The sequence below is a fragment of the Panulirus ornatus genome, chromosome 37 (assembly GCF_036320965.1).
Source record: "Panulirus ornatus isolate Po-2019 chromosome 37, ASM3632096v1, whole genome shotgun sequence".
NCBI classification, from domain to species: Eukaryota; Metazoa; Arthropoda; class Malacostraca; order Decapoda; family Palinuridae; genus Panulirus; species Panulirus ornatus.
In genome coordinates, this window is record NC_092260.1 from 27,121,498 (window position 1) to 27,147,903 (window position 26,406).

A 26,406-nucleotide genomic window follows, 5' to 3' on the forward strand; every position below is an offset into this window, starting at 1 on the left:
CTAACTGTGTTTCATTTCCCCATGGACTCATAGGAATGAATATATGAAATGGCACCTCCTTCCCTTGTGCGCACAAAGTATCACCAGGAAAAGACAACAAAGGCCACATTCATTCACACTCAGCCTCAAGCTGTCATGTGTAATGCACTGAAACTACAGCTCCCTTTCCACTTAATCGCTGTTTCCCGTGTCAGTGCATCAATGATTGTGCATATACCTTTTCATGATGAAGTGAAGGTTCTGCATATATATATATATATTTTTTTTTTTTTTTTTTTTTTATACTTTGTCGCTGTCTCCCGCGTTTGCGAGGTAGCGCAAGGAAACAGACGAAAGAAATGGCCCCCCCCCCCATACACATGTACATACACACGTCCACACACGCAAATATACATACCTACACAGCTTTCCATGGTTTACCCCAGACGCTTCACATGCCTTGCTTCAATCCACTGACAGCACGTCAACCCCTGTATACCACATGACTCCAATTCACTCTATTTCTTGCCCTCCTTTCACCCTCCTGCATGTTCAGGCCCCGATCACACAAAATCTTTTTCACTCCATCTTTCCACCTCCAATTTGGTCTCCCTCTTCTCCTCGTTCCCTCCACCTCCGACACATATATCCTCTTGGTCAATCTCTCCTCACTCATTCTCTCCATGTGCCCAAACCATTTCAAAACACCCTCTTCTGCTTTCTCAACCACGCTCTTTTTATTTCCACACATCTCTCTTACCCTTACGTTACTTACTCGCTCAAACCACCTCACACCACACATTGTCCTCAAACATCTCATTTCCAGCACATCCATCCTCCTGCGCACATCTCTATCCATAGCCCACGCCTCGCAACCATACAGTATTGTTGGTACCACTATTCCCTCAAACATACCCATTTTTGCTTTCCGAGATAATGTTCTCGACTTCCACACATTTTTCAAGGCTCCCAAAATTTTCGCCCCCTCCCCCACCCTATGATCCACTTCCGCTTCCATGGTTCCATCCGCTGACAGATCCACTCCCAGATATCTAAAACACTTCACTTCCTCCAGTTTTTCTCCATTCAAACTCACCTCCCAATTGACTTGACCCTCACCCCTACTGTACCTAATAACCTTGCTCTTATTCACATTTACTCTCAACTTTCTTCTTCCACACACTTTACCAAACTCAGTCACCAGCTTCTGCAGTTTCTCACATGAATCAGCCACCAGCGCTGTATCATCAGCGAACAACAATTGACTCACTTCCCAAGCTCTCTCATCCCCAACAGACTTCATACTTCATATATATATATATATATATATTTATTTATTTATTTATTTTGCTTTGTCGCTGTCTCCTGCGTTAGCGAGGTAGCGCAAGGAAACAAATGAAAGAATGGCCCACCCCCCCCACACACATATGTATGTACATAAACACCCACACACACACATATACATATCTATACATTTCAATGTATACATACATATTCATACACAGACATATAAATATATACACATGTACATATTCATACATGCTACCTTTATCCATATATGTATATATATATAGAGAGAGAGAGAGGTGTTGCTGGACCCTCAGCTATTTGAGGTTACACCACAAGTGAATAGTCAATTTTGGCAAGTCTTTATCATCTTCAGTTAACAAAAAGAGTACAGTCTTGTCAAAGAACATTTTTCTTCAATGGAGTCCATCCTGTCCTTGGTACTAAGAATAGGACAGCTCTGATATAGTAGGAACCCCTGGATAAAGGGTCTGCTGACACTGGCAGCAACAGTCATTAAGTGTAAGATTATCTTATATGGAACACCTATGATTCCAGCCATCTGTGATAAGTGATGTCTCAATGTCTCTGTAAGCTTAACCCTTTCACTGCAGCAGGCTTAAGTGCTAGAACACATATCCTGTGTGGTAAATTATTTTTGGATGCCATTGTTTGTACCATATCTGTGAAACACCAAGTGGTCCATGGTGTCAGTTGGCATACATGAGTCAGTGTTGGCAGACTTATGCTTCTACTGCACAAGTACAAGAGTGCATATCAGTGTTTGTTTTAGCACTTAACAGTTTATATGGACATCTGTTTAACATGAGCAGTTATATGGAAGATATATATTGAATCCCATACTGCTCTCTTCAACATCTTGAAGGTAATAGACCCAAAGAGGGGAAAAATAACAGATCTGCTGCATATGCTGGGTGGCAGTGGACAATATGAATACTGCTGTTTACATTCCAAAACTTTGTGTGGGATTTTTAGAAGAGATAACCTCTGCTTGTACTATCTGCAATGTATGGAAAAAATTAGAACCCATGTATGCACTAACCACAGTAAAAACATTAATTTTTGTCAGACTAAAGGTAATTCCTTTTTTCATTTTGCCTTTTGCTTGTTGTATTGGAAAACACTGCTTGCTTGTGAACTAAACATTGAATATCAGTCTCAGCCTTTAGATTTTTTCTGGACATTGATTTATCTTTAGTTTCTTCAAAGCAGCTCATAAGGGATATGCATGATTTTAATCCTTGATAATACCTTTACTTACCTCTTCATTAGAACAGGTTATCACAAAAATTCATCTTTTTGAGCTGATTACAAGTTTCACCTTATTCATGCAAGATTATTTTTTGTACTGCATAGAAGTTCAGTCTAAAAAAGTTATATTATGCATTATCATTTGAAACTCATGCAAACCAGACCATCATGATTAGTAAAAGTGGAAGCAAAGGGCTTAAAATGGATCTGAATTATTTTAAGTAAATATCCTATTATACATTACATAGTTTTGCGCCTGTGCATGTGCTGCATATGTATTTGCAATTTGCTGAAGATCTGTTTGGAGTATCTCATGATATTCTACAGTTGGGTGCTGTGCAGCCCATTTACATAATCATGGTACACACATTTATATATTAATATATTACATTAAGCTATTGATATCAGTTTATCAGATGCAGGAGGGACAACTTTTCTATTGATTTTTCTAAAGCTTGCCATGTAGACAATAAAAAAATAATTACTGTATCCAAGCTATTAAGCTCACAGTTGCTTGTTGTCTCTCTGCATCAGTATACTCATAGTCATGGTGCTCTGGTTGATTGGGTGTTTTGGATATAAGTCCATTTTGTATTTCAGTCTTGTAAATTGAGAAATTTGTCACAGATGGAGAATATGTGAGTTAACTATGGCTAGAAGAAAGCTTGTATCTTTTTAAGCATAGTTTATGTAAGACATTGGTGTCATGCAGAAAAACTAAATTCTGTATTCTACAGAGGAGGCATTAAAGATCCTTCATCCACAATGATATGCGTCCTGGTGTGACAGGTGTTTCTGTGGTAGATACTTTTACAGATCCTTAGCCAATGTTCAGGAAGCAATGCCAATAACTCTTTTAGGGAATAATGAAATTAACTTATTTAATTCCTTTTAAGAGTTGCAAGTGACTCACCCACAGAAGAAAGTTGTTGGGAGTATTAGATATTTTGTGAGGAAAGTTAGGATTTCCTTGTCATGGTTCAGCTCCCTTGACTGGGTAAGAGTGTCTGATATAAGCAGGCCCTTCATACCTCTTCAGTCAGAATGTAGAAATTAGTGCAATAAAATGGTAATGATTTGATTTTACAGCTTTTAGAAATACATTTAAGGAGAACCAGAATGTGTGGGTTACACATGTTCACTTTTGAATACGTTGCTCTCACTGTTCCGCACAGTGGTAACCTAGTTATTACATGCATTTATCTCTGTCCCTCACAGTGATGACCCTAGTATAGTTGTATTAGTAAGTATTTTACATGGTTAATCAAAATTATCCATGCACTTGATTGAGAGTTGATATATGGAAAGTGATTGTAAATACTTTTTACTTTATTGAGGTTAACTGATGAGATGTTTTTCACTTACCAAAATGTAAGTCTTGGTTGGCATTTTTGTACTACTGGCAATGGTGTGTTCCATTACTTTTTAAATTTGAAACAGGTGTTTGTTTCAGAATTACTAGTATCATAGACATGAGAAATGTCTCAATGTGCTCTATGTATCACTACCCACAGGTTTGTACAATTTAGTATTACTGACATACCTAAACCCTGATTAACACTGAAGATGCATTCTTCAAAAATTCAACTTGGCTGAATCACTGGATAGTGTATCCCATTTTACCTAGGACTGGAATGGGGTTAATGGGGTTACCTTCTTGGGAGGGATTTCTTAATGTCTTTCACACTTAGGTACAGTATTAATAGAATGCTGGGAAATATGCACTGCAATAGAAGTACTTCATTAATCAAGGTTTTTATTAGAAATTATAGCTTGAAATGATGTTCTCAAAAAGGTATTTTATGTTGATTTTGATTTTCAATCCAAACTAACATTTACTCTTGTTCTTAGCTTTACCTCTAGTGTAAGAGATTTTACTTGCACCCAAAAGCATCATGTTAGAGGTACACTGTCACTGCAAGTTCAGGAATTGCTCTTGCTGGTTCAGTGGACAAGACAAGAGCTTTGGTAATATCAGTAGCACTGTTTAGTATCGGAACCTTTAAAAACGTGTAACTTTGCCTCTGAACTGATGCTCTTCTTTCCACAAGCACATGACTCATAGGCTCTTTCCACTCATGGATGCGGAGGGTTTAAGGAAGTTATAATGAAACTTTTTTCCCATTTGTACATTATTTGATTCGTTTACATGAACACCTTAATGTGTAAGTGAATCACTAAATAGTAAAATATTTTTGACCTAGAGATATCCTCCAGTTTACAGTGATGTATTCCTTGAAAATGTAACAGCAAAGACTATAAAGTAAAAACAGTTATCATAGGATGCAATGAGATAGGGTTGGGGTGGGGGTTGTAGTCTTTTAGGAGATTTCTCATCATAATTCTCATACAGAGTATGAATAAAATATTAAAGAAACATTCTGTACAGTACAGGTATTTATTTATGTGAATGTTTAGATATAAATTAAAGCACACAATGTTGTATTTAAGCATAGTATAATAACTCTTGTTCAAAACAGATCATGATTTTGCATGTCGAGGATGTTGTAGGTAGGGTAGGCGTGGTGCAGTAGTGTAAACAAAGGGCAATGATTGCTTGGCTTTTCATCTAGGAATGGGTATCTGAAGAATTTTTGTAGGAGGTTTGACGAGGTTATCCTGAAACTTTTTTTATTCTGTATCTGTTATATTTTCTTTTTTTATGAGGCTATGTGTGATACCATAGCATAAGAATATGGTCTGTATCAAAACCACATAGCCACATGTTTCAGAATGCATATCTTGCTGGATACCACCACTTGCTAGTGAGGGATATCTGGCAAGGATGATTGTCCACTATAGCTGCACATGGTTTTTGAAACTTTTTAGATTTTATTTTGTCTATTTTCTTTTTTTCATGGAAGACATGTACGCTTTTATTGGTGGTATACCATACAGTGTGGATATCTGTATACTAATATATTTAGGTTTAAACTCCCAAACTGTTTTGGCTTTTTGTACCATATTTCACGCTTGCTAACATTAAAGTATTTAGCACAAACTCAGGCATGCTTTTCTACTTTGAGATTGCTAACGAAAATGTTCAGCATTTATTAAAATAAGGATAATACTTAATGATATTGGTTAAGTAATTTTGTGATTCATTAAAATCAAAAGAGCATGGCATACAAAATAGGAAGAAGTGAATTATCATCAGTGTGTATTCAGCAGATGTTACTTATTTCATTCCAGTGAGCAGACATGATATGAAGATTTTATCTAATGTGCCCCATGTACAGTGTGTTCAAAGTCTATGATGCCTTTTTGAGCTGGAATAACTGGCTGTAATCTGTGAGTAACAGTGATTTTTCAGTATTTTTCATCATTCCTATTGTCAGGAGCTTTAGGCAGTACAGCAAACACATTATAAATCTCACCTCATTTATGAACACATGACTTGTCATTTTTTAGATCATCCTGAAAGTATATAGCTCTTGATATAAAGATCACATCAAATTGCATACTGCATGATGCAAACATAAGTCATTTAGGATATTATTTGACTTTCAGGGTGTTTTAGTATTTGTACTAGGTGCTTAGTAGAGAGAGTTTGGGCTATATTGACAGAATATCATGAGTGAATTCTGTGTACAGATAGAATTTTTGTGTGGATGAAAGAATCAGTTGAGGAAAATGTTTCAGGCTTCTTATAATATGCCTCTCATTCATTGATTAGCTCATTTTGATAAATCACATCTGCAGTTTTCTTTAGTCATATAATTTCTCAGCTGAACCTTTATCCAAAGATATTGAGGTCGAAGTTAAATTTTCTCATTTCATGAGTGATCAATGGTACATTTTATTGAATTGTTTTTTCAAATGATTTTGAAATCACATTATTTCTTCTTTTTATAAATTTCAGTAACTCTGAAAATAAATGTCTCTTCTCTTTCATTTTTGCTTGTGATTTTAGGTTTTGTCTCCTGTGTGTTAAGTGTCTTAACAATGGAAATTACATCTTGGACATGATGGGTCCTGTGATATTTTGAATCTTTGTTGGTAGTGTTGTAGAGTCAAATGGTGTCCAGGACACAGATGAGAAAATGTCACTTATACATGTCTAATGAGTAATTTCAGATTGGTGTATGTCTGCTGGGAGAGAATTTATGACTGGGTTGGGAGGTTTGTAGTTTAATGTTTGCTCAGTTTTTACCATGTGTAGTTTAGTTAATGTCACATTTCTGTTTAGTAGAACACTACCCTTCCATAAATTCACCTTGTTTGTCTCACACCTCACCACTTGTAATCATTTTGATTTTTTCAAATCGCTGTTCTAGATACTTTTTTTCAGATGCTGATGAACTAATCCCTCTGTGATCTGCTCAACTGCAATACATTTGACATATAAACTTACTGTCATTGTATACACCCAATCCATTGGCAACTTAACTTTTTTGCAATCATTCTTACACATACCTGTATTAGTAGAAATATATATATATGTTGCCAAGCCTCCTGTCTCAGCATCTTTTTATTATCATTTGGTCCATTCCAGATGCTTTACCACCTTTTATCTTTAGTGTCATTTCTGATACATCTTATTCCAGCTGCCTTGGACATTTTCCGTACCACCCAGTCTACTTTCTAAACCTACTGTAATTTACCTTTCCCAGTTTTTTCTTAGTAACTGACCCATCCAAGCATATTTCCAATTTTCTGCACACAGACTATCTCATTTTAGAAACCATTATACTATTATCATGCTTTATTTTTCCTTTTGACACTTTTTAACTTATTCCTTAAATGAGTTTAAGTTTCAGAGTGCAGATTTCTCCCCTATCCCTCTTCTGCCATGTTTTTACTGTTCCTTACAACCTTTTTACCTTTTCCTATTTTTCTCCATCTCTCTGTGTTCATTGCCTCTTCATATAATCATTGATCCCTCCTTGTTGTAGCAATGCAAATTTTACGTGAAAAAAACAAAATGTGAACAAAGAATTATGTTTCCCTCAGCAAGTAAACAAAAGAATGGTAAACAGAGGTTAGGAAGCCTGAAAAGACATAGGTAAAAGTAAGGGGAATTATTAAAGACAGAAATAAGATAGTTATGAAGATATATTACAATTTTATTATGCTATTGATGTAACTTTTTGTGGCTAGAGATAAGATGATGCTGATATGAAGAGCAATAGAAGCTGTTAATTTTTTCCCCCAGGATGTAATTTGCTTCTTTGTTTTGAAAGGCTATCAAGCAAACTTGTGTGTTTTCAGTGCAAAGTTGGTGTATGCAAAGTTATTGATGGCTTTAGTTATATATCATTTGTGTTTTTGAATGTGATACAGTGTGAAAGTAAGTACTCAGGACATCATAAAGATTTAGAAAGTGCAATATGTAGAATTGTATATAACATTCTTACATACTTTATTTTACATTATTAGTAAATATGTTCACAGATGGTGTTTTATGTACTTTATGTAGTTACATAATCCTAGGACCTCTTTTATAAGACTCGTGCAGCTTCAAGGCTGTGTTGCAGTCAAAAACAAGAATATCATGGACTCCTTTAGAGTGAGAAGTTTCTTAATGAGATTTTACTTTTTTGTCTACTGACAATTATGCAGCCTCACCAAATGTGTCTTTTCAATTGTGGTGTAAATATGTACAGGCAAATTCTAGTGATGCTTCATTTTTTACTTACAAAGCTTACTTCCTCCTGTCCCAAAAGCTCCTTCTATCTTTTTGAGGCTCCTGTAGTGCTCTGGAAATCAGCTACATACACCAGTTGGGATTATAGGACATACAGTGTAATGATGTGTGTGCATCTATATGCAGAGAGCGCAGGACAGTGGAGTAAAAAGTGCTGGCCATCTTCCTTATGGTAGTTGCATTGTGGTCTAGATGGATCTTCATATATGTTGAAACAATGTTTGTAGTGTTGTAGGGATGGGTAATGTCCAGAGCATAGATGGGATAGTGTGACTCATGTTTTCCTGAAGAGTGTGGTTTCTGATGGGTTTATATCTTTTCTGTTGGGGTTTTAGACTGTGTTGGAAGGTCAGATGACTTCCAATACATGGTCAGATGACTTCCCAACACAGTCTAAAACCCTAACCCAACAGATATAAACCTATCAGAAATCACACTCCTCAGGAAAACATGAATCACACCATCCTCTATTCCGGAGGATGGGGAGAAAGAATACTTCCTACATATTCCCTGTGTTTTGTAAAAGGTGACTGAAAGGGGAGGGAGCCGGGAGCTAGAAATCCTCCCCTCCAGTTTTTACTTTTCCAAAAGAAGGAAGAGAGAAGGCAGCCAAGTGAGGATTTTTCTTCTTTAGCTCAGTCCTCTGTTCTAAACGCTACCTTGCTTATGTGGGAAATGGTGAATATGCATGAAAAAAAATATGTTTGTGTGTGTGTGTAAGGGAGAAAGATTTCCATCTTCCCCCAACCCTTCTTAGCCACCCTATGTGACACACAAGAGGTATGTAGGCAACATTTTTTTCTCCTCCCCCATCCCTGGGGATAGGAAAGTCTGCCAGCATGTAGTTACACCACAAGTGAAAAGGCACTTGTGGCGAGGTTATACCATCAATGAATGAAAAGGATTATAGTCTTGTTAAGGAACTTTTCAACTTTTCACTTCCAAGGAATCCATCATTTCCCTGCTCCTGACTGGAATGCATTATTGATACTGCAAGTGCTCCATAAAAAGGAGCTATGGGATTGTATAATTGTTTTACTTTTTATTTATAATTGCCCCAGTATTGATTGATTATATATTAGTACGCAGTTTGCTAGTCCCATTTACATACTACACTTCATTTACTGTGTATTATGTAGTTTTTGATTACGATATAGAATTGTTGAGTTATTAAACTCAGGTTTTATCCTATTTTTGATATGTTGAAACTAATATATTACCAGTATTTATGCACAGTATTCATATATAACCATGTTGCCTTCATTCAGGTATCACTTATGTCTGCATACATATATGTATAGGCTATGCACAAAATACATGCATTCAGTCAAAGTCATTCTCGTTCTTAAAATTGTTTACTCTCATTCACTGTACATGACTGTCGTCTTTCTGATATCATTCATGTTTATTGTTTGGTACAATTTTAACACCCTCACACCATTTGAATTTAGATATGATGATCTAAGTAATGATGCTTCTTGCCTTTCAAGTTTTTATTGCACCTGTCAGCGTCAAATAGACGTGAATGGCATATGAAAAGTATTCTACCTGAAACTCTGCCTATGATTTATTATCCCCACTTAACCTGTCTTCAAGCTACTGAAGGGCACATGTTTATATGTCATGTACTGTATGAAAGTCTGGGTTTTAACTAATATGTTACCTATATTTTTTCATATATTGTACAACAAATAAAGCTATACTGCATTTCGTGTGGGTTATGAGTATTCTTGAAAATTTTTTTAAATGTTTGTCAGAATGCGAAGTTATAATACCCGTGAATAACATTGAAGGGAAGTACCAGTGAACGCCTCAGAAATAAGGTTAAATGCCATTTACTGAAACTTTGAACAGCTCTCGTGGCTGTGCAGTCACTTCCATTGATACTGAACAATAAGGTAAGAGGTTAGTGCTAAAGCTATTTTTACTTGATGGCGTACAAATAATTTACTCCTGACTTTAAATGGTTACATTTTTAAAGCAACATGATTAGTATGGTGAACACCAATAGTATGTCAAACTCATATATGAAGATCTTGAATTAACGTAAAACTGAACATTGGATGAACATAGTATTACTGCACAGTAGTTTAATATACTTTTCAAGTAAGATGTAGGTCTTGTGTACAAAAGAAATTAGGCATCTCATTTTAATGTTAACTTTTATTGGGAAAGAATTGTACGTTATGAAGAAGTTATGAATATAGAAGGGATAATCAGTCAAGGATGTCAATGGGAAGGCCTTAGTTAAAGGAAGAGTGATGTTAGATAAGTAAGTGTTGGAGGTGGTTTAAGAGCCTCGATGAATTGTAGGGATTGTTCATTGATTACTGCATTGGATAGTTTTGAAGTGGCCAGTGAACTGTATCAGTGGAAGTTAGGAGAATGAAAATATGATTGCTATCCTAAATGCTAACCTAAACTGATAAGTGGAGAATCATTTCATCCTGGCGTGTTAGTACAATACATCAATGGAGGAATATTGTTTCACATGTACATGGAAGACATTTTATGTTAATACAAATTTTTTTTATGACTACATAATCAGATATGAAAGCTAACGGTTTTTACATGATTACATAATCATATATAATAGTTAACAGAGAGGCAGGTATAAATAGTCACTGTTCATAGCACCATGTCATTGAGGAAAGAACGATAGATTACCTTACATACATGCACAAAACTATATATATATATATATATATATATATATATATATATATATATATATATATATATTATCCCTGGGGATAGTGGAGAAAGAATACTTCCCACGTATTCCCTGCTTGTCATAGAAGGCGACTAAAAGGGAAGGGAGCGGGGGGCTGGAAATCCTCCCCTCTCGTTTTTTTTTTTTTTTTTCCAAAAGAAGGAACAGAGAAAGGGGCCAGGTGAGGATATTCCCTCAAAGGCCCAGTCCTCTGTTCTTAACGCTACCTCGCTATCGCGGGAAATGGCGAATAGTGTGAAAAAAAAAAAAAAAAATATATATATATAGTTCCAACAATGTTGTATGGTTGCGAGGCGTGGGCTATGGATAGAGTTGTGCGCAGGAGGATGGATGTGCTGGAAATGAGATGTTTGAGGACAATGTGTGGTGTGAGGTGGTTTGATCGAGTAAGTAACGTAAGGGTAAGAGAGATGTGTGGAAATAAAAAGAGCGTGGTTGAGAGAGCAGAAGAGGGTGTTTTGAAATGGTTTGGGCACATGGAGAGAATGAGTGAGGAAAGATTGACCAAGAGGATATATGTGTCGGAGGTGGAGGGAACGAGGAGAAGAGGGAGACCAAATTGGAGGTGGAAAGATGGAGTGAAAAGGATTTTGTGTGATCGGGGCCTGAACATGCAGGAGGGTGAAAGGAGGGCAAGGAATAGAGTGAATTGGAGCGATGTGGTATACAGGGGTTGACGTGCTGTCAGTGGATTGAATCAAGGCATGTGAAGCGTCCGGGGTAAACCATGGAAAGCTGTGTAGGTATGTATATTTGCGTGTGTGGACGTGTGTATGTACATGTGTATGGGGGGGGTTGGGCCATTTCTTTCGTCTGTTTCCTTGCGCTACCTCGCAAACGCGGGAGACAGCGACAAAGTATAAAAAAAAAAAAAAAAAAAAAAAAAAATATATATATATATATATATATATATATATATACATGTGTATGGGGGTGGGTTGGGCCATTTCTTTCGTCTGTTTCTACCTCGCAAACGCGGGAGACAGCGACAAAGCAAAAAAAAAAAAAAAAAAAAATATATATATATATATATATATATATATATATATATATATATATATATATATATATATATATATATAGACATTAGGTGTTACCAGATCCTTTCAGCAAGAGGTTATGCTGTGAGCAAGAAGTTACCTTTGGGAAGGCTGTACTATTGTCATGACATGGAAAGGAGTACTGTCTTATCAAGAACCTTCTCACTCTAAGGGAGTCCATCGTTTCTCTGTGCCTGCATTAGGTACAGTCTTGCAGCTTCAGGAACTCCATAGAAAGGGGTCGTAAGGTTTTATTATGGTGATAATGTAAACCTTTGCACCCAATTGGTGAACAGAAGGACCCCTAGAACACCATGCATGAACTCTCCTCCAACCACTTAACCATTCTGATATCACGTCAGCTAACCCACCAAACACAGACAGAAAACGAAAGGAAAGCAGATTCGCCAGAATTTACACCATAAATATAGCCCAAGCATCAAATCTAGATAATGGCTCGCTCCTAGACCAACCCACGCTTCATCAACACCATCAACCAAGCCAGCAAAAAGCACATACCACAAAGACATCGAAAGCAAACTTCCCCCCAAGTTACACAACTTATAACGGAAAGAAACACTCAGACAAAGTCACTCATTGTCAATAGAGACTCTAGAACAGATCAAACTCTAAACAATACCACCTCCAATCTAGTCACAACAAACTGGCATTCCACCCTTAATGAACCACAAAACCACTGGCGTCCAACTCTGGTGAATGATAAGAAAATCCACACCATCTAAAACCTCCCACATAAAGCACTTAATCCAACCCTACAATATTCCTTCTAATGAGCTTACAAACTTACTGAAGAAACGATATTCTAATGTCAGCCACAAGTCAAGCACACTTGCACAAGATAGTTATGAAAAACCTTCACACAAAATTCACCCTGAAACTGCTGACCCATTACTAACTGCCTCTGACACTCCTGCAACAGATATTGACAACATATCAAACTTTCTCATAAAACACGACTCGATTGCAGTTCATTCACTTGGATATCTTCAACCACTCCTGGTTACACAACAAATTTACAATCGTCAGAAAACTCACCACCCTTCAAACCACCCAACTCCCTACTACCACCCCATATCACTGCTGTCTTCAAACTCCTTGAAAAACTGATTCAAAATAGAATCAACCAGATTATCTCACTCCCACCTCCACAACACGACTAGGGACTTAATTAATCCACAAGGATGCTTTTCATGCCAATTACCCAAAGGAGCAGTTTCTTCGTCATTCGCTTCAGTCATTTTTTACATGTCCTTCCGCCACCTTCCGCAGAGCGCACTGTGAAAGTTCTCTCACACTCGCGTCTCATTACTATAACAACTCAGACAATAAAAACCATGTAACATAACGTTATCTAAAACACTAGCGAATTTGAAATATCTGCATTCCGTTGTAAATCCCTCTTAACCCCAAACGGACGTAACTCTATTAACCTAAACACTCTCATGACCGTGAATAAACAGCCATTACCACCCAACAAAACTCTACCCTTACCGGTTATCACATACAACACACAGATGAGTCATGCCTCCAGCACCACAAACATCAACACAAAGACCATAAGCAAAATAGAATCCCTGAGACCAATTATCAACTCCAGTTTCGGACAAGGAAAAAGTTCTTAAGCTTTGTCGTTCACAGCCCTCATATGACGGGTCATCCATCCCAGGAAGGAAAAGGAAACGCGAGAATCCTGAGGGCTTTCATGTATAGCCACATCTTCAGAGGAGTAGGTATATACAGAGAAAATAGATACAATGGATGTTAGGTATACGGAACCAGAGGAAACGTGGAATTTGGTCAAGTGACCTTTGTAATTAGCGAGATTGGCACAAGGTTCTGTGTGGTCCATCCGGCAGATCTCAGGTCAAGGTCAGGTAAAGTTGGTGTAGGTTACTTGCAACCTTGACCAAGCACTCTAGTCACCAGTCACGTTACAGGGCAGCCACACATTCTGCCAATCACGTTGACCGACTTTGAATAAGTTCTTGCTGACTTGGCACGTTACGATAATTTTTTTTCTAATCTTGTTTTTATTTGAGTATATCATCCATTTGCCTTCTATAAGTATAACTTTATGGTATTCACTGCTGCTCTTGCTTTCTCTCATCCGCAGGAGAGCGGTGAGAGGCAGCCGACGATCCGCTCAGGGACATCTCCCTCTCAGTCGTCCTCTGACCTTCCTCGCGTTCAGACGTGTGCTCCAGTTTACCCCTGACCGTCTACCACGCCGCCGCCAACCATCCCACGACCCCTTCGACCGACCGGCAGGCAGCGAGCTGCTCTGATCTCATCTTCATCTCTTTTATCAAGAGGAATATAATTATCTTCTCTCCTTCATACTCCACGAAAGGGGACAGTTTACAACTTTGCCTTCATGATGTACGTACGTTTTCCATCACCAGATCAACACCTACAGTGTTAAAAGTTTGACCTCAGTTCCGCTGCGGATCATTTTTTCTTTTTCACCACTAGTGCAATTTGAAGCATTCCCTGCTATTCTTGGCAATAATCTGTTGTCCAGTCCTCCCTTTCACGCGAACTGCAGTAGTCGCTCGTAAGTTTGGATTCTCGACTTGTCTTTTTTTGAAGACAGAATCAAACTCCCCAAACAGATCAACTCCGTCAGTTTGGTTTATAACAAAGTAGGGTCGCTACTGTTGCCGAACCAGTAACAGATATTAGGGCGATCTTGCCCCATGATTAACGCTTGAGCTCCTCATGATCTTACTGGCATTATAATGGCTGACACATGCCTTATGGTTTAAATGATACTCAATTGTTCTGGGTAAGTATGAGACGCCTGTTCCTGAATTGACTCATGGAACGCAAATCAGTTTAATCATTTGATGTTACCAGTTGACACTGTCACTGGAGGGTTGATTCTGGGTCGTCAGGAGGTGATCCGCTGGATGCTATATATAAGGAAAGTCTCTTGTGTCATGAGGGTGTGTTGTCTGTTCCTTTATCTTGTAACTTGAATTCGTTCGACGGTAGTAGCTACGTACATACGAGGTGTGTGTGTGTGTGTGTGTGAAGCGGGTAGTTTGTTTACATACAACCGTCGCCACCTCTGTTTACGTAAGTCACATTCAAGTGATGCCGGTCGCGCTTGCAACACATCTGCTCAGGACCGTGACTGAGGGTTGTAATACCTGGTATACCACTGCTCGACTTGGCACTCTTGATGACCAACAAGTTGGAGGTCAATGTCTCTCGTCGTCTGTTACGTTGCACACATACACACACACACACACACACACGTGTTGATCACTGCGTCATCGTCATTAGCAAGCGGAGGACATTGCGTCATCGTAATGTGTTATTAAAGCTGTGTGTTACTTTTACTGCGACGAATTCAGCACTGCTCCATCGTCACTGTGACGTGTTAGGCACTGCATCATCGTCAGTGCGTCGTGCTGAGCATCGCGTCATTGTTCAGTCGATGCCACGAGTTGCCTCGGGTGAGTACTTCGCCCAGCCCTCCGTCAGCACAGTGTTGAATGGGCGTCAAAGTGTTGCTGGCGCTGCCAACCTAACCTGGCAACCAGAAGTCTACCCAATATCCTCCATCGTTGTCCTGCTGTTCTGTCTTAGAGCCCCTCTAAATGCCCCTTTCTAAGTTGACGGACAACACTAATGCCTCGTGGTGTTCCAGCAAAACCAAAGCCGAAATAGAGTTCATCCTGAATACATTTTCCTTCACCAGTTGTAGTCACATTTCTGAGAGCACACCCACCATAACAGATGAACACAAAGCATAGATATCTTCAAAGGTCTGATGCACGAATTCACAATTCTAACGATGATTCCGCCTGCCCAAGTTAAAGCCGGACTGCTAGAAATATGAATTGCACCGAGAAATATAGAGCAGCAAAACACAAAACAGAACTCAAGACTCACTGTGTAGAAACGGAATAGGTCATTTGAATAAGTTTCTGAGGGATTCTGATTTTGTTATAAGGGATTCTCAGTTTGCCTAGCGCCGTGTTACGTGGAGCTGGCGGGTGTTTGGTACTTTATAGATGTATACAGAGAGTGGTCTGTCCCTCCTGTATACGACCGCCGTTTGTGTTCGTAGGAAATAGACGGGAAGTTCCTCTTACTCAACGCCATGCGAACAGGTACACGACTCACGCAGGAGGAAACAATTGAGAATCGCTATTCCTTCGGGTATGGTGTTCTGGATCGTGGAAAGTGTTTGTAAATAGGACATCGAGTAATCGCTCTATTAACTGCGGTAATTGCCTGTTTCCAGGGCGGGTCTGTTAATTTGCAGGCCAGACTTGTGTCACTGAAGTTTCCCAGGTGAAGCCTTTTGACATCAGACGTTCTATAGGAATTGTAGTTCCGGGTTGAAAGGGACAACATTTGAGTGATATGGAAAGCCGTGTTGCTTCGGCTGGAAACGAGTTATATTTCTAATGTACCACTGCAGTTGGAACCGTCTCTTATTCTGGCCTGTATGAGAAGGGATCTCTGTATAAACAACACTAGTTTCCAGTTCGTCATAATCGTTAGTAGTAACCTATGGTGGAGACTCTAGCGAAGCTGTATTACAGTCTTGGTAGGAGTCCATCATTTCTCTACGACTGGAAGTAGCGTAGCCTTTGAGCAGCAGTGGCGGTATATGTAGTTGTTTGTCTGTTTTTCAAAAGCTGTGGTCATGATCTTCAAGTCTTCACTGATGTTAGGCCTTGCATGAGTACGAAGGGAAAGTTGAAGCAGAGAAGATGCAAAGAAATTACAAAATATGGATATTACCTTTATTATCATTACTATTGTTATCTTAAACCTTATCTCTTATCACAGTCTTATTTTGTGTTTTCCATTATTGTTATTAATACAATGAGAAAACAAGATAGGCCTTAAGAATAGTCACAGTTAATTCGTTATGTGTTTCGAAGCTGTTTCATAAACAATGTGTGTTGATTCGCAAGGCCGACCCTCATGCTATTTGAGTATTGAGCTGGTCGAACGGTGTCTCGAAGCAAGGTGAAATTATTACCGTCATTACGACTGGCCAGATGTGCCTCGTGTAAACAAACATATGGTATTACCCTACAGTGTGACCCACATACCCGACGTCTGGGTTGCCTAAAGAAAACATAGAGAGAGAGAGAGAGAGAGAGAGAGAGAGAGAGAGAGAGAGAGAGAGAGAGAGAGAGAGAATCATAACCACAGGCGACGTAGCCGAAAAAGCTGTCCTGCTCCGACGGATAGTATTTGATAGAAAAATATTTCTAGATGAAAAAAAAAATACAAGCAACGTAACATATTGTGTCATTTGTTATCATGAATCATCATCGTACTGATACAGTCTTAATATTACTCAGAAAATCTCTGAACACTTTGGTGGATCATACTCAGCTCCGGGTATTTTGGTCGAAACTTAATTTGTTTTCTTCAGGTGTTCCTGACGCTGAAGCGAACAATTCAACTGTTTTAGTCGTTAAGTTTAATACAAGTGTAATATTTGTGTTGAGGGGAAAAAATTCAAAAGATCTGTGTGAAGTGCCAAGGAGACGATGTTTTTTCAGTGGGTTGCAGATATTTTTTCAGTGGGTTGTTTTTCTTCGGTTCAGTTAGCCTCCAGCGGGCAGGTGGGATCGATGTCTGGTCTTCACTACCCTAGCGCGCGACACAGGACGTTTTAATTAAACGGGTTCATTAGTGTCCACCATGTGTGTTATTGGTGGATGCAATCGGTTAGATAATCAATCAATCAGTTTAATAGCTTCATAATTAATCAGTAGAGGAAATAAACGCTAGTTAAAGTCAGTAATTAATCTTTTTTTAGATTCGTTGGTGGAGACATTGTCAGTGTTTTCGGTAAAATGTTGACTCGGTTTTGAATGAATACGGAGAGGATTATAAACCTGAGAATATATATATATTTCTCAACATTGGTGTGTGAGATAACTGAGCTGATGCCTGGGCTGACCCTAGAGGATGAGGCCTGGAATGCGAGGCTTGAAGATGCGATTCTTCACCGCTGGCGACGTAGTTGTCCCTGATGGCTTGTGACATTATCTAACGCCACACTAGAAACCACAGCACATAGCAAAGGCTAGCAGCTCCCTTGGAAACAGCGTGCAACTATTGTCCCTAAGCCGAGGGAGTTACTAGCTGAGGGGCGAATGTGAGGGAGTGTGGTGGGACGACACACAAGGAGCGGCGGAAGTGTGGTGACGCTAGCCACACCGGGCTTGATGGATGGAGGAGGTAAGAGGAGGCTGGGGCCTTCAGGAGAGAGCCTCAGACACTGGCTGAGACACTGGGAGTTGGTCACACTGTGTGTCGTTAACAGGGAGCTGCATTTACACTCCTCGTATAGGATGACGGGGTTAACTGGTTATCAAATTCATGGTTGCATGAGTGACGGATGAATTCCGAATATCGTATATGTAAAACAGCAGTTTGTAGCCTAATTACTTAGCTGACATGAACAATGATAATCTCTTGCGTTGTGCAGGATACATTGATATTGACAAAGATAATCTGCACAGCCATAATTGTCGGGGAAAATTCCTGATGATGGAAAACCTGTGAGACGAGTTTGGTGAGGCAGCTTAGGGAAAATTACGAGTTGTTGGTTGTTAATTGTTATGGTATAATCAGGATGTAGGCCACTACTGCTGGCGGAGGGAAGCGGTAGGACACTGCCTGACGCCCCTGGAAGCCTTATCTTACAACATCATACACGAGAGTCATGATTTCTGTGTCACTTTCCAAGCTGAATAGTTTTCCAGCCTTCAGTTTATACTACTCTAGTGAAGTTCACATCGAAATGGGTCTTTCAGTTTCGAACCACCACGAGTTCGAGACCAGTATATGGTGCACTTGTATTGAAAGATGGGCTCATGTAAGGACAAGCTTCGTTGAAGGTTCGATACTGATTTGATCACTTATTGTGAAGCTGATCATGTGAGGCCGGACCAGTGCTGCTTCTGCCTTTGTTCTGTGTCGATTACTGAAAATGTCTGTCATGGTGTAAATGACAATTAGAGAGGTCGCGCCGAAAGAGCTACTTCACAGTAGGTAAGAAATTATTGGTATGTTCCTGAGCTAGAAGGTAACGTGGAAAGCTGTTGAGTGTAGTGTGAGAATATCAAAGGTGAAACTTATCATCTTAGGAAATATATATGATAAAATGTAACGTGCGAATTGAGTGTCACTATATATACATACCATTTACTATCGTACCCTGTATGTAATTCCTTCGCTTATAGTGATTCAGGGGTCAGTAGCTTTCGTGCCTGTGTTGTGCTACCGTAACTCACAGAAGGGACAAGGTATACACTACTTCCAGTGTAGTTTCATCATTCTCTGAATATCGATCTCAACCACTTCTCTTGTTCGTAAAGACCTTCCAAGTTCAGCAGATTATTAGCTTCCCAAACTCAGTTTATCTTTATAAGGTGGAAATGAAAGAAAGAAAACAATTAATTTTGGTACAGTTATCCATGGCAGAACAAATTTCAAAAATCATTTAGTTAGTGTCCCACGCTGTGTAGCTCGGAGCTACGAGTCCTCAGCTCTTATAACACTTGTAATTCAAGCTGTAAGTGGAGGAAATGTTGCAGTCATGCACGTTACTCCACGTATATGTCAAATAATCCTGTCTAGGTTACGACGTCCCTTACCTTCGCTAGAGGCAGTGGCGCACGGTCGGGTGGCCTCCTTCTGCTCCACCGGAGTTAATCATACTGTTACAAACAGTATCTAACCATTTAGATATTCCCGTTGAACGCTCATTCAATATCCTCAGTCTTTATTTATCTATATCCTACGGGAACTTAAGATGTATCGAGCGGTGAGTAAAATACTACCAGTTTTAGAAGACAGTGTAAGTCATGGTGTTGAGAGCGACATGTTAGGAGACGGTACTGGGTTAAAGAAAGATATTTTGCAAAGAGACCTTCGCAAAATGGCAGTCCAGTATTAAATGAGATTTAGGCAGCTTTGTCTCTGATACTATACTCCGGACGACGGAGACGAAGGTGTTGATATTTTCCTTTCTAGTTAATCATAAATAAGATTGTCATATCGGTGGAACTGCAGATGACAGGACCGCCTGTGGCACAGGAGTCCCGGGTTCGATCCTGGCTGTTGGAGGTTTGTATGATATATATATATATATATATATATATATATATATATATATATATATATATATATATATATATATATATATATATTACACCTTTACGTCGAGGTCCCTCTGGTGGGTGTTAGCTACAGAGGCCCCAGTGGTGGATTCTCACTGTAAGGGTGTGGGTGGTGGAGGGTGTGAATCACTGAGCGTCGGCGGCGCGGGGGTTACTTAGTCCACGGGGGTCTTGAGCACGTGACCACGCTCCCATCACCTGCATATTAATACACACAGAGTCATTGTGCTCGCCTTAATACATGCAGATTGGCGCGATTGCTCCTGTCAAACGTTGGGAATAAATTTTATCTGTGGTTGTATCATTTCTGACAACACAACAGCTTCTCATAGCTATATCATGTGTAAATTAAGTGGTGAGTCAGGTCGACACTATGTTTTACTCAATTCAGTCCAATTCAGTTTCGTCTCTTTATTACGTAAGAAGGTAAGGAATAGGATACTAGCGTTGTCACTAGGTACCCCTGTACAATATTACCAAATGCATGTGGTAGATGTTAGACTTAGCTAATACAGTATATATACAATAAATACAATGCTTACAAAAAAACATACGTGGCTTGTGGCTTACTCCTCTGCATTTCTCTACATTATTATGGGTTTTACATACATATAGGTAAATGGAAAGCCAAATATATATACACATCATTCAGGGAATTGATAGACAATAGAGCGAAGAAGTAGACGTTCTGTTCATATGCAAATATCATATCCATACATTTCAATTGACAATTAAGATGACTAATTAATTTTCCTTATTGATAGAAGGGGTAGTGGAGAGCAAATGAAGATAGATTGAGGAGAATATTAGATGTGCAAGAGAGAGAGAGAGAGAGAGAGAGAGAGAGAGAGAGAGAGAGAGAGAGAGAGAGAGAGAGAGAGAGAGAGAGAGAATGTGTAATATCCACCACCACCTGGAACATGTTTAACATTTATGCAAGAAACATGTGAGTGTTGGAGTAAGGAGGAGCACGCAGGAGTGAGGAGGAATAAACAGTCAAGAGTGAAAGGAGGTGAAAGGAGTCGGGGGTGTGGCACCCAGGAAGCAAAATCGTATATCACGTGAAAGCAAGCCTTGAGCAAGCTGTGCTCACCACAGTCATTAATCTTACCTTTGTCTCCCATAAATCATTCCTCTTACGGCTGAACTCACAGTCGCCATTCGTTCACTTACAGACTTTCAATCTTTTACTCTTTAACAATGTCCTCAGCTGCGCAGCTGTGTTACCCGGCTGGTTGTGGCTGCCTTGTGTGTATGCTAGACGCTACGCGAATCTATCATACACGAAGCCCTGAGTCAAAGACTTGGGAAGCTTCATCAACGTATATCTAAAGGGATGTTACTCAATGGTTAAGTCATCCCTGAGGAGTTATCATTGTTTTTCAAGTGTGAAAATGACGTTGAAGAGTTGATGTGTTTTGAAACACGAGTGTCGAACTGGACGACAACATAAGCAGCACATCTGGGCATGGCCCAACGTTGTTCAGTATAGAAAGTACAGTGTGTACGTGAATGTATCAATGGCTTTTGTGTGCTGAATGTGAGGAAATGTTGCCTCATTAAGATCACACGCAAGAAAGTCCCTAATACTGCTCCCCACGTGGAGGAAAGAGTCCCATTATTTCTACGACGCATCAGAGATGATAAAAGATTCATTCAGACTCGAGGGGAAAGAACCAGTTGCTTCGTCATCATCACCAGACGAGCCTTGGGGAGAGCAGTGCCTCCGCCTGCCACACACACACACATCCACGATCGTGTTAGTCGAAAATGTCTTTGAGCGTTGTTACGATACTGATGGACCGTTCTTTCGTAGGTAGTCCAGTAAAGTCTTTGGGTCAAACTGGAATTCAATGAAGGTTACAACGAATGGTAAATATGTACGTCTGTTCGGGCAGGATGATTTTACGGCCGGGTCAACCATGGTTGGTGTGAGAAGCATGGAGGTCTTGGTGGTATGGTCTGCCTCACACTTTACTGAGAGAACAATCAAGAAAACAATAACGTGGGCTAACGTTCCCACCTTTAATGAAACGTTTTGGTAATATCTCAACTGAGGCTGGATAATTTTTTTGGGAGTAATTTGTCTCCTATATTCTTGCGAGGTGATTAATGATGATAGCTAGCTCATTATACCTGAGCGTCTCCAGGATCCACGAGGACAAAAGCAGAGAAAAGTGGCAGGAGCTGCTGCTGCTGCTGCCCGTCCCTGGAACCTTCCTGGAACCTGATGAAGCTGTGGCTCTTGAAACTTGCTGCAGGAAATGGTTGCTGCTGCTGCTGCTGCTGCTGATTCTTCTTCCTCCTCCTCCACCTTCTCCTCCTCCTCCTCCTCCTCCTCTTCTTCTTCTTCTTCTTCTTCTTCTTCTTCTTCTTCTTCTTCTTATATTTTATTGTTGTTGTTACTGCTATTGTGACTCCTGAAGAAGGCGTGGATAACTTTTCTTGATTGTGTATTTGATGATGTATACAGACCGAATGTCTATGCCTGTAAGTATATTTAAACCATATATCTGTGTACACAGACCGTATGTGTTTGTCTGTGTCTATGTATCTATGCAGGCAGAGTCCACGGGTCCGAGACCCACCTGGTGCACACGGCTCCAGGTCGTCCTGGCAGCCCACACCAAAACAGATACTGGAACTCTGATTTATGGTGTGTGGAAGACAAGCTTTAATTAGGAACTCCTCCCCAATTAGACTTGGCTGTTTCCTTCACAGTTTCCGTCAATGTTCCCTCACCGTCCCATCACTATCCCCTTAACTGTCCCCATCACTGTCTCTTCCCCGTCCCCTTCACATCTCTCTTCCTCTGTATGTTTTGTTCCTTCGACTGGTCCCCTCTACCATCCCTTTCATTGCTATCTGCACCAAACCTTTCATTGCTCGTTGGTTTTGTCCCACATCTCCGTATCTCCTTGCACCATACTCCTCCACATTCTCTCATTTCTTCTCTTTACCATCTTTTTAATTTCCTCACGACGTCACTTTCAAAATTTCGCTTACTGTTCCCATCAGAGCCCCATCCAAGATCCCTTAATGTCCCATTTAATTAGTTTACGTACCTTTCCCTTCACCAGTGTATAAATCGTCCCTTCACTGATCCATTCATTTACTGTTCCCTTCGCCAGTTTAGTTCACGAGACCACCTATCCTCCTCTCCATTGGTTTTCGCCGTTGCTAGCTGTTATTCTCGGCTGTACCGTTATGGTTCCTCTGAATCTTCTCGTTTCACTCTTCACTGTACACTTTGACTCTTCCGGGGACGCTGATATCACAGTGTCCACTGTCCACGCCAAGCCTTTTTCTCCAGTAAACTTTCACTGTGGTTCACGTACAGTTCCCTTCAACGCACGGCACAACTCTTTTGCACATCCCCTGCACGTGTTCACGGTCCCTTACAGCGTACCTCCCAGAACTTCAAGCCCTTCCTCAACCATTCCTTTACACTGTACTTCTCCCTTCCTCCCCTCATAACGTCCACGTCCCTTTACGTATTCCATCTCAGTGAAAGGCATGCATTAGACATCATGAAGCTCCTCTTAACGTGTCATCCTTTCCATTACATCCTTATTCCCTCTACCCTGCTTTCATTTCTCCTCTTTACGTCCTTCACGCCGGCTCCCCTCTGCTAATCCCACTTCTTTCATAGCCCATTGCTGATGCAGCGGCCACAAGGGAATCTGGAGATTATCAGAACGGTCATTTACCTACTTATACCACTCTGTGGGGTGGTTCCAGGATTTGTAAAAGGACTCTTCTTCTTCTCTATGAAGTCTTCGGCACTGCTGTCGCTCTTTGTGGTGCCGTGTGTCTGACAGAGCGAGCGAGCGAGCGAGCGAGCGAGAGAGAGAGAGAGAGAGAGAGAGAGAGAGAGAGAGAGAGAGAGAGAGAGAGAGAGAGAGAGAGAGGTCCCATATCCTGGGCATCCCCGTCCTCCCCCACACACACACACATCACATCACATTGTACGTCTTTCCTTACATGCAAGTCTCTTCCTCCAAGATTCCTCCAGGGAACCTCTTACGTTGCTCCTTCAGTATTCCTCTGCCACACATAACATCCTGTACCATCTTAAGGATCCTTCGTTCACATCATCTCCTACCATTTCTTTACTTCAGTGAGTTCAGTCCTACTGGAGCAAAACCCAAGTTCGAAACTTTCCAAACAAATGCTTGACATTAGTGAGGTGTTGGATGACCTGCGACCTTCTGTATTTCAGTTATAATTTAATCATAATCATCTGAAGCCTCACATTAAGCCATTCTCCGGACTGAATGATTATTTACCTCATAATACCTTCATTGATACATTGAAATCGTATTTATTGTTCTCATATGTTCTATCCTCGACCGGATTCCTGACCCAAAGTTACTTTTGATCGTAATGTGACTCGTATCAGGACGCTATTCTGAAAGTTTTTTTTTTATCTAAAGATCGATTTTAATTTTGCTCATATTTCAAGATAACTGACAAGCTCAGGGGCTGAGGCTAATGCATTGCCGGTCAGCCATGGTCGGCAGGAGATGCAGGACCCTGAGGGACCAGACATGTCGACGTTAACCCAGAGTCCTAACCTTTCCCACTGACCCTCAGTCTTGACCTTTCTCACTGACCCCTCAGTCTTGACATTTCCCACTGACCCTCAGTTCTGACCTTTCCCACCAATATGATTTCAGGTCGTGTGCTGTGCCAGGGCGGTGCTGTTCACGAGACTCAGTTCTTAGTGTTCCCCTGTGTCGGTTGTCACAATGTTCCCTTGATTAAGAAGGTGTGATGGCCTTACCTTTGACCTGATTTAGGGTCAGGCAAAGGTCACAAAATGGGTCGTACTATCTTGCTCTATTGTCTCCACGGCGAGCAACGTAAAAAAAAAATGACCCTCACTGAAGCAGGCACTGTACAGAACATTCGACAGACTTTTATTACATTTTGAAAATTTAATCTGATTTCAGATCTTTTGGAGAATTCTGAACATTCTTTTAATTAGTGCAAACCTGAATATATAGCGTGGGTTTCAGCTGATGAGATTACAAGCCATACTTTGGACTAAATTTCTAAATATAACATCGATGCAAAAAAAAAAGAATGTATATATTGTGTATATAATGTCGAGAATATCGTTGGCATAATATATTTTCCCACAGGGATAACGTATCGCATATAAACTCTGGCATCGCAATTTCTCTGTTCACTTTCAAAGCATTTTGGGAACCAGCGTCGTCTAGACTGTATTTATCGGAGGACATAATTCTTAGGCCATGTTTCTGACGTCGATCTTACCACACAGGAGCAGTAGGGAGGGAGTGTGTGTGTGTGTGTGCACCCCCGTGCAGTCTGACCTTGACAACCACGAATTAATATCCACAATTCTCTGACAGCTTGATCGGCGTGAACATTAAGTCATAAAAAAAAGAAATCAGTGGCACGTGAAGTATATAAACACGAATGTACAGGCAACTTAACACATGATTACATGGTGTGGTTTATACCGGAGCGCTTGTCTCTTCAAGAACCACCATGGACAGAGACATCTGTTGACGACCAACTGTACTGGCTTCTCCGCTGACCTGAAAAATGCTACTTTTTAAATTACAGACGATTATTACTTGCTTATACCGTGTATGAACTGGCCTCTCACTGATATATATGAACATATATGTCACAAGTTTATAAGACTATTACGAAATGACCCATGAGTCATAATCTAAACAGATGGTCTACGCCTTTTAAATCAGGAATCATCGGTAACACAGTAAGGTTAGCAATGGCTATGAGGGTGAGGGTGGATTCCACAGCCGTGAACGGAGAGCCGCACATATATACAACGTATATGATCTTTGAATTACCTTGAACACCTGAAGAAGGTGTGGTTATTTCCAAGTTCATCATTACAAAATCAAGTAGACAATCTTCGAAAATGATATATCTGGCAGTCGCTAGACAATGACGAAATGACCCCCCCCCCCCTTAAGCAAAACTCGGCCTCATTGTTTATATTGGTGTGCTCGTGTGTGGGTGAGGTATGGCGCCTCTCTCAGTGACCCGCTTCATTTATCCCAGATCAGGTACACAGAGATACAATATCACGTTATCAAATAATACTTGTAAACTTTCCCACCTTGGGTTGATGATGATTTGGTAAATTAGTGTTAGGTTGGTGTAGGAGTTTGATTGTAATGTGAGAAGGGTCGTTAGCACCAGTTGTTTAAGTCTGCTGTAGCGTATTGGTGTAAGCTTGGAACGGATGGATGTATA

General features: G+C 40.2%; 1 protein-coding gene across 5 annotated transcripts in view; it reads left to right on the forward strand.

The window, feature by feature from the left end:
- The first annotated feature begins 14,142 nt into the window (after nucleotides 1-14,142).
- The window catches only part of LOC139760637 (uncharacterized), a 145,745-nt gene continuing 133,481 nt past the window's right edge, over nucleotides 14,143-26,406 (forward strand). For 3 of the 5 annotated variants that reach the window (XM_071684053.1, XM_071684048.1, XM_071684052.1), the window contains exon 1: nucleotides 14,158-14,359. The gene's annotated coding sequence lies outside the window, so the exon portion shown is untranslated. Of the gene's footprint in view, nucleotides 14,360-26,160; nucleotides 26,217-26,406 lie in introns of those variants that run through there. The other 2 variants (XR_011715375.1, XM_071684049.1) reach the window with 2 other exon arrangements.